Raw genomic sequence first — 9,273 nt, forward strand, 5'->3', positions numbered from 1 at the left:
CTCGATATGATGGCTGCCACCCTAGAGGTAGTTCTGTGGGCAAGGGCACATATGCACACTCTTCAGCACACTCTGCTGGATCGTTGGAATCCACAGTCTCAAGACTATTTGATACTTCTTCACCTGCCAGTGGAGGTTGCAAGCAGACCATCTAAGGAAGGGGGTTTCCCTATGATCACAGGACTGGCTAGTACTCTTGACGGATGCGAGCCTCCAGGATTGGGGGGCCCACTTTCAGGAGTTGATAGCACAAGGGTGGTGGAGTACAGAGGAGTCCCTCTGAAGTATTAATCGGCTGGAAGCCCAGGTCTTCCACAAGAATATAAGAACATGCCATACTGGGTCAGACCAAGGGTCCATCAAGCCCAGCATCCTGTCTCCAACAGTGGCCAATCCAGAACATAAGAACCTGACAAGTTCCTAAAAACTAAGTATATCCCATGTTACTGTTGCCAGTAATAGCAGTGGCTATTTTCTAAGTCAACAATTAATAGCAGGTAATGGACTTTTCCTCCAAGAACTTATCCAATCCTTTTATAAACACAGCTACACTAACTGCACTATCCAAATCCCCTGGCAACAAATTCCAGAGTTTAATTGTGCGTTGAGTGAAAAAAAACTTTCTCCGATTAGTTTTAAATGTGCCACATGCCAACTTCATGGAGTACCCCCTAGTCCTTCAATTATCCGAAAGAGTAAATAACCGATTCACATTTACCCGCTCTAGACCTCTCATGATTTTAAACACCTCTATCATATCTCCTCTCAGCCGTCTCTTCTCCAAGCTGAAAAGTCCTAACCTCTTTAGTCTTTCCTCATATGGGAGCTGTTCCATCCCCTTTATCATTTTGGTCACCCTTCTCTGTACCTTCTCCATTGCAACTATATCTTTTTTGAGATGTGGCGACCAGAATTGTACACAATATTCAAGGTGCGGTCTCACCATGAAGCGATACAGAGGCATTATGACATTTTCTGTTTTATTCACCATTCCTTTTCTAATAATTCCCAACATTCTATTTGCTTTTTTGACTGCCGCAGCACACTGTACCGACGATTTCAATGTGTTATCCACTATGACGCCTAGATCTCTTTCTTGGGGAGTAGCTCCTAATATGGAACCTAACATTGTGTAACTATAGCATGGGCTATTTTTCCCTATATGCATCACCTTGCACTTATCCACATTAAATTTCATCTGCCATTTGGATGCCCAATTTTCCAGTCTCACAAGGTCTTCCTGCAATTTATCACAATCTGTTTGTGATTTAACTACTCTGAACAATTTTGTAACATCTGCAAATTTGATTACCTCACTTGTCATATTTCTTTCCAGATCATTTATAAATATATTGAAAAGTACGGGTCCCAATACAAATCCCTGAGCACTCCACTGCCCACTCCCTTCCACTGAGAAAATTGTCCATTTAATCCTACTCTCTGTTTCCTGTCTTTTTGTTATGAATCTTGCTAGGGAGTTAGCAATCTGCTAGCGCTCACCCCGCCAAGAGGGCGGAGTGAGCAATCTGATATCGATCAACTTCTCCCAAGGGGAGGAGATAGCAATCTGATAGGCTTGGCTCCTGTAGGAGGAGGAGTTTAGCAATCTGTAGTGCTCTGCTCCCCCAGAGGGAAGGAGTAGCAACTGTTATGCTTTGTTCCTGTAGAAAGATGAGCCAGCAACCTGTATGATCCCCACGGGGAGTTAGCTATCTGATATGGATCAGCTTCCACAGAGAGAGGAGTAATGGTCTGATGTGGGTTGGCTCCCACAGAATGGCAGATGATAATACCGCTCTATTAGTGTAAGGAGTAACACTTAGTAGAAATAGTGGGGTAGATTTTAAGAAAGTGCGCCTTCGCGTACTTTTGTTGGCGCACCAGGCGCCAACAAAAGTACGCTTGATTTTAGTAGATACGCGAGTAGCCGCGCGTATCAGCTAAAATCCAGGATCGGCGCGCGCAAGGCTGCCGATGTCGTGTAGCCGGCGCGCGCCGAGCCGCGCAGCCTGCCGCTGTTCCCTCCGAGGCCACTCCGAAATCGGAGCGGCCTCGGAGGGAACTCGCTTTTGCCCTCCCCTCACCTTCCCCTCCCTTCCTCTATCTAACCCACCCCCCCCCCCCGGCCCTATCTAGACCCCCCCTCTACCTTTGTCGGGGGATTTACGCCTCCTGGAGGGAGAAGTAAATCCCCACGCGCCAGCGGGCCGCTAGCGCGCCGACACGCGACCTGGGGGCGGTTCTGGAGGGCGCGGCCACGCCCCCGGGCCCGCCCCCGAAATGCCGCGTCCCGCCCCAAAACGCCGCGCCGATCCGACACGCCCCCAACACGCCCCCGACAAGCTCCCCTCGAAAAACCCCGGGACTTACGCGAGTCCCGGGGCTCTGCACGCGCCGGTAGGCCTATGGAACATAGGCGCACCGGCGCGCAAGGCCCTGCTCGCGTAAATCCGGGCGGATTTATGCGAGCAGGGCTTTTAAAATCCGCCCCAGTGAATCCCTGGGCCGATGGCAGATGACAGCGCCCTCAAGTGGAGATTCTGAGAGGGGCCACCAGCTAGGCTGGAGTATTGAGACAATACTCCACCTAGCAATTGAACCACCAGAGGTGGCAGTAGTGAGTTGATGTGCCCGGCAGGGCTGAAGTCCCTCTGATACTGGAACTACGATCTCTGAGTTGCTGAGCTGTAAGAAGAGAATATAGGTAGTGAGTAGACAGGGTATGCTGGACATAACCAGTGGTAGATGATACATTCACACTTGTAGATATCTGTAATGTCTTCTTATGCAACTGAGAGTCTTCAGTATTTCAGGAACAGGAGCTGCAGGCAAGTACTGGTTCTTGTAAGCAGTCTGAAATAGAACTCACAATAACTGTATATGGGATGGCTTCTGGAAGAGAAGAGAGGCTAGGAGAGATTTAGGAACATAGGCCCTCGTGGCGCGAGTACCGGTTCCTATCTCAGCATCCTTATTTTATGTGCCCTATTGTAAACCGTTGTGACGGATCCTTCTTAATGACAGTATAGAAAAGATTTAAATAAATAAATAAATAATCATCTGTAATAGTAATCCATAAGATATAGGTATGCGATATCTTCTGAGGAAGAAGAGAGTCTGAGAAAGGTATTAGGAACATAGGCCCTTGTGGATTGAGTACCGGTTCCTATCTGCAATCTGCAATGGTAACTCACGATCTCCATACCTGCGATAACGTCTTAGACTGAAGGAAGTCTTAGAGATTAGGAACATGGGCCCTCATGGAGTGAGTACTGGTTCCTGTCTGTAATAGGACTCACTGTGTTCACGTCTGCGATCGTCTCTAGGCAATAGGAGTCTTCTGGGTATTCAGGAACGTAGACCCTCGAGGAGCGAGTTCCAGATCCCGTCCAGCAATCTGAAATCAAGAAGAGAGAGACCAGGGCCCCCAAGGAGCGGGTACCCCTAGGTGAGTTTGTAGAGGCAGAGCAGCAGAGAAAGGATTCCCCGAGAGTTGCGAGGAAGGGATTCCTACCCTTGTCCTTGCTAAATCGATTCGAAGTAGCAATCAAAGACCTTTTATGTTGGAAGCGGATGACGTCACTACGGGGGGATGCCCCCAAGGTTCAAGCCCTTTCTGGTGCAAAGTCTGGAGCGTGCGCGCACCCTTACGTCATCAGGAACATGGCGGATCAGTGGCGTCAGGCCAGCCCGGGGATTCCAGGAAGAAAATGGCGAGAAGAAGCCGCTGCAGCATCTGTCCGTCAGACCTGAAGGGAGTCGCCACAAGGTAGAGAGGTTGGGGCGAGGGCGAGAATAGGCATGAATGCAACACTTTTAGCCAGTTTGTAATCCACGAAAGGACATCGCCACCTATCCCATGACTTTTTACTTTTCCTAGAAGCCTCTCATGAGGAACTTTGTCAAACGTCTTCTGAAAATCCAACTACACTACATCTACTGGTTCACCTTTATCTACATGTTTACTAACTCCTTCAAAAAAAGTGAAGCAGATTTGTGAGGCAAAGCTTGCCTTGGGTAAAGCCATGCTGACTTTGTTCCATTAAACCATGTCTTTCTATATGGTCTGTGATTTTGATATTTAGCACACTTTCTACTATTTTTCCTGGCTCTGAAGTCAGGCTAACTGGTCTGTAGTTTCCCGGATTGTCCCTGGAGCCCTTTTTAAATATTGGGGTTGGCATGCTTACAATTTTTGACTGACTGCAGGGTCAAGTGGTCCAGATAATGTCAGACAATGCAACGACAGTCACTTACATCAATCACCAGGGAGGAACCGAGAGCCAGCAAATGTCACAGGAAATACCCCAACTCATGGAATGGGTGGAAGTGCATCTTCAGGAGATTTCAGCCTCCCAAATTGCAGGAAAAGACAATGTAAGAGCTGACTTTCTCAGCAGAGTCTGGACACAGGATAATGGCAATTGTCAAACAAGTCATTCCAGCTCATAGTGGACTATTGGAGCTTCTTGTTTCTAGACCTGCTGGCAACATCTCACAATGCCAAGGTTCCTCGTTTTTTCAGTCGCAGGATAGATCAAAATTCCTTGGGCAACAATGCCCTTGTGCAGGAGTGGCCGGTGGGTAAGCTCCTATATGTCTTTCCCCCATGGCCCATGTTGGGGAGAATGATTCAGAGGATCGAGAGTCACATGGGGATGGTGCTTCTGGTGGCACCAGATTGGCCCAGGAGGCTGTGTTATGCAGATTTGCGAAGATTCTTGGTGGACCTTCCTATCTGATTACTGGTTCACAGGGATCTACGGCAGGGACCTGTTCTTCACGAAGATCTGACTCGATTTTGTCTTATGGTATGGCCCTTGAGAGGGCTCGGATGCTGAAGTGTAGATATTCCACTGTGGTGATTGCCAACTTGCTATAAGCAAGAAAGTTCTCCACTTCCTTAGCCTATGTGCGGGTTTGGCGAGTGCTTGAGGTTTGGTGTGATCGAGGGATTCTCCCTTGTTCGGTTAAAATCCCAATCATTTTGGAATTTTTGCAGGATGGATTGAGAAAAGAGTTGGCCCTTATTTCATTGAAGGTACAGGTGGCGGCTCTTGCCTGTTTCCGAGGTCAGGTGAATGGTGGATCCTTGTTGGCTCATCCAGATGTGGCTTGTTTCTTAAAAGGGGATGAAGTATCTTTGTCCTCCCCTTCAGTTGCCAGTACTCTTGTGGAGTCTTAATTTGGTTTTGGATTTCCTGGTGGGTCTCACCTTTTGACCGCTGCGCAGCCTTTCCTTGAGGATACTTACATTGAAAACAGTGTTTCTTGTGGCAATTTTTTCTGCGCGTAGTCTCTGAACTGCAAGTATTGTATTGCCGGGAACCGTTTCTGCAAGTGATTCCGGGGATGATACAGTTGCGTACTGTTCCATCTTTTTTGCCAAAGGTGGTCTCAGACAGGGAGAGAGATGTGGATGAATATCGCCTGTTACGGTCCTTGGATGTCAAGAAACATATCTTGAGGTATTTAGAGGTTTCTGAATCTCTCAGGAAGACAGACTGGCTGTTTATACTCTATGGTGGCAGCAGGGCCGGCAGAAGCACTAGGCGAACTAGGCGGTGGCCTAGGGCACCAGGGTCTCAGGGCAGCAGCTGCAGCAGCTACTGATGAGCAACCCGTCTGTCCTCACCTGACCCAGCACTTCTCTCTCCCTCGCAGGCACTGACAGCTCGCCAGTCATGCAGTAACCTGGTCCCACCCCCCACCTTACCTGCGACGGCTCCCTCAGGCCAGACCCCGGCTCATGCTGCCTCCCGCCATCTTGCTTTGGCTTTCTCTGTGCAGAGGAGTGGGAGAGAGTGCATGAGCCCGGGCGGAGCAGGGCAGCTTGACGGGGGGGTTTGTGCTATTGTCCTCCTGCATGGCTGCATGTTCCAGGGATTACTGGTGTCAATCCAGTCTCTAGATTTTCTGAGCTCAGTGTTTTCCTGTTAGCTGAGGGCTAGAGTGGTTGCCTGTTAATAATCAAGAAAGAATTGCCAAGGAGGTAAAGAGAGGTGACAAAACATTTTTCAGATACATCAGTGAAAGGAGAAAAGTCCAAAGTGGTATACTGAAATTGAAAGATGAAAAGGATCATTGTGTGGAGAGAGATGAAGAAATGGCAGAAATATTAAACAAATACTTCAGTTCAGTGTTCACTAAAGAGGACCCTGGAGAAGGACCATCGCTAGTTAACAAGAAACTGGAGGGGAATGGAGTAGATGTAACTCCATTTACAGTAGAGAATGTATGGGAAGAGCTGGGGAAACTGAAAGTGGACAAAGCCATGTGGCCTGATGAGGTTCATCCCAGGATACTGAGGGAGCTTAGAGATGTGCTGGCGGGTCTGCTGTGTGACCTGTTCAATAGATCCTTAGAAACGGGAGTGGTGCCGAGTGATTGGAGAAGAGCGGTGGTGGTCCCACTTTACAAGAATGGGAACAGAGAAGAGGCTGGTAACTACAGACCGGTCAGCCTCACTTCGGTGGTGGGAAAAGTAATGGAATCACTGTTGAAAGAAAGAATAGTGAACTATCTACAGTCGCGAGAATTGCTGGACCAGAGGCAGTATGGATTCACCAGGGGAAGATCCTGTCAGACAAATCTGATTGACTTTTTTGACTGGGTAACCAAGGAATTGGATCAAGGAAGAGCATTCGATGTCATCTATTTGGATTTCAGCAAGGCTTTTGATACGGTCCCGCACAGGAGACTAGTGAATAAAATGAGAAGCTTAGGAGTGAGTGCCGAGGTGGTGACCTGGATTGCAAACTGGTTGACGGACAGAAAACAATGTGTGATGGTAAATGGAACTTACTCTGAAGAGAGAGCAGTGTTAAGTGGAGTGCCGCAGGGATCGATGTTGGGACCAGTCCTGTTCAATATCTTTGTGAGCGACATTGCAGATGGGATAGAAGGTAAGGTTTGTCTTTTTGCGGATGACACTAAGATCTGCAACAGAGTGGACATGCCGGAAGGAGTGGAGAGAATGAGATGGGATTTAAGGAAGCTGGAAGAATGGTCAAAGATATGCAGCTGAGATTCAATGCCAAGAAGTGCAGAGTCATGCACATGGGGTATGGAAATCCGAAAGAACTGTATTCAATGGGGGGAGAAGGGCTGATATGTACGGAGCAGGAGAGAGACCTTGGGGTGATAGTCTCTAATGATCTGAAGTCGGCAAAACAATGTGACAAGGCGATAGCTAAAGCCAGAAGAATGCTGGGCTGCATAGAGAGAGGAATATCGAGTAAGAAAAGGGAAGTGATAATCCCCTTGTACAGGTCCTTGGTGAGGCCTCACCTGGAGTACTGTGTTCAGTTCTGGAGACTGTCTCTCCAAAGGGACAGAGACAAGATGGAGGCGGTCCAGAGAAGGGCAACCAAAAAGGTAGAGGGTCTTCATCGAATGACTTATGAGGAGAGATTGAAAAATCTAAATATGTACATCCTGGAGGAAAGGAGGAGCAGGGGTGATATGATTCAAACTTTCAGATACTTGAAAGGTTTTAATGATCCAAAGACAACGACAAACCTTTTCCGTTGCAAAACATTCAGCAGAACCAGGGGTCATGATTTAAAACTCCAGGGAGGAAGACTCAGAACCAATGTCAGGAAGTATTTCTTCATGGAGAGGGTGGTGGATGCCTGGAATGCCCTTCTGGAGGAAGTGGTGAAGACCAAAACTGTGAAGGATTTCAAAGGGGCATGAGATAAACACTGTGGATCCATAAAGTCTAGAGGATGTGAATGAAGAGAAGAGGCAAGGGGGTGGCTTGCTTGTGGGAATGACAGCTACTACCTGGAGATTAATATCCTTATTCAATAAACATACACACGGTTAATGTGACTCCAACATTGCTATATGCTTCAACGGCAAGAGGAAATGTGGAAAAAAGGATTTGCATCCACAAAAAAAGCAGGGGAGTAGCTTGCTTGTTACGGCGGTTACTACCCCAAACCAAATAAGCCTGATACTTCATTTTCAATGCACATCCAGCATAGCTCTCTGCTTCAACGGCAGGGAAAATGAAGAAAAGATGATTTATATTCAGCATCAACCAACAAGGAATGACTTACATAGTCTGGGTAAACAAATAAGCATGGGTGTAGCTTGCTTGTTACGGCGGTTACTACCCTGAATCAATTAAGCATGATACTTCACTTGGAATACATATCCAGCGCAGCTCACTGCTTCAACAACAGGGGGGAATGAAGTAAAGATGATTTATATCCAGACAACCAACAAGGACTGAATTGCACAGGCAGGGTAAACAAGCGGGAGTAGCTTGCTTATTACTGCGGTTACTACCCCAAACCAATTAGCTAGATACTTCACTTAGATGCAGCTCCAGCACTGCTGTCTGCATCGATGGTGGGGGTGGAAGAGAATTGGAACCAAAAAGTTACCAATAAGGGCCCTGACCTCAGCGGTCAGAGTAACAGATAAGTATGAAAACAAATAGGTGTGAAAGCTTGCTGGGCAGACTGGATGGGCCGTTTGGTCTTCTTCTGCCGTCACTTCTATGTTTCTATGTTAAGATTTTGTTAGTTTGTCCACAGTTGGCTTTTGCAGAAAATACTGGCAGGCTGATGTCAGAGCAGGAGTATATATACCGTGATGTCAGCTTTGCTCCGTCTCCATCTTATGGTAGAAGTGCATATCCCACTGGTTGTGGATCCATCTATCCTCCTTAAAGAAAAGGAAATTATCAGGTAGGTAGTTACTTCTCCATATAGATCCGTTGTGCAACTGCACTTTGAGTATTGCATGTAGTTCTGGTTGCCCCAGATCAAGAAAGATAGTAAAACTAGAAAAGGTGCATTGAGTAGCATCAAAAGTGATAAAGGGAATGGAACTGCTCCCTTATGAAGAAAGGTTAAACAGGTTAGAGCTCTTCAGCTTGGATGAGAGACAATTAAGAGGGGATTTGATAGAGGTTTATAAAATCATGAGTAGGGTGGAACAGATACATAAGGAAACTATTTACTCTTTCAAATAAGTGTCAAGCTGGTCCTGGAATACCTCCTAGTCAGTCGTCCATAATAACCAGTACCATCTGGGAAATCAGGGATGCAGAAAAAGTACATTATGCCCCATAAGTATGGGAGAATTTTGGGCAATCCTGTCAGTAACATTGAGATGTTAAGATTATTAGTTATGTGATGAGAAGGTTTCAGTTTGCAATGTCAAAATACTGTACATAATGTAAATGCTGTATATATGTAAATATTTTTTGTTTAGAAACAAACTAGAATTACCCTCGCCAGTCAGGTTATCAGAATA

This window comes from Rhinatrema bivittatum, chromosome 4 (genome assembly GCF_901001135.1).
Source record: "Rhinatrema bivittatum chromosome 4, aRhiBiv1.1, whole genome shotgun sequence".
Classification (NCBI taxonomy): domain Eukaryota; kingdom Metazoa; phylum Chordata; class Amphibia; order Gymnophiona; family Rhinatrematidae; genus Rhinatrema; species Rhinatrema bivittatum.